We start from the raw sequence: 284 nt of genomic DNA, 5'->3' as shown, positions 1-284 counted from the left end.
TATTTACATTAGGCTTAAGGGTCCCAGGTTGGGTTCCTTGGGGAATTGTTTATTTATATTTCATGTCATTCGTAGGTCGTAGATATGTATATAGTTTTTCCCTCGGTGGTGGTCTGCACTTTTGACAATTGGAAGAGGAAGTGGAAAAGGTTATAAAGGTTTAGTCATTTTAGTGGGAAAAATATTTATTTCATGTTCTGTGTCATTCATATGTCGGAATTTTTTTTTTTTTCCTTCATTGGTGGTCTAAGAGTAAGGATTTTGTGTAACGTGTAATAGTTTGA

The 284-nt window shown here is 34.5% G+C and overlaps 1 protein-coding gene across 1 annotated transcript in view; it reads left to right on the top strand.

The window, feature by feature from the left end:
- The window catches only part of LOC119589222 (transmembrane emp24 domain-containing protein 7-like), a 9,685-nt gene that overhangs the window by 536 nt on the left and 8,865 nt on the right, over positions 1-284 (top strand). The gene's annotated exons all lie outside the window — the stretch shown is intronic.

The sequence above is a fragment of the Penaeus monodon genome, chromosome 25 (assembly GCF_015228065.2).
Source record: "Penaeus monodon isolate SGIC_2016 chromosome 25, NSTDA_Pmon_1, whole genome shotgun sequence".
Taxonomy (NCBI): Eukaryota; Metazoa; Arthropoda; class Malacostraca; order Decapoda; family Penaeidae; genus Penaeus; species Penaeus monodon.
Note: the sequence above shows the minus strand (reverse complement) of the source record. Positions and strands in the feature narration are given on the sequence as shown.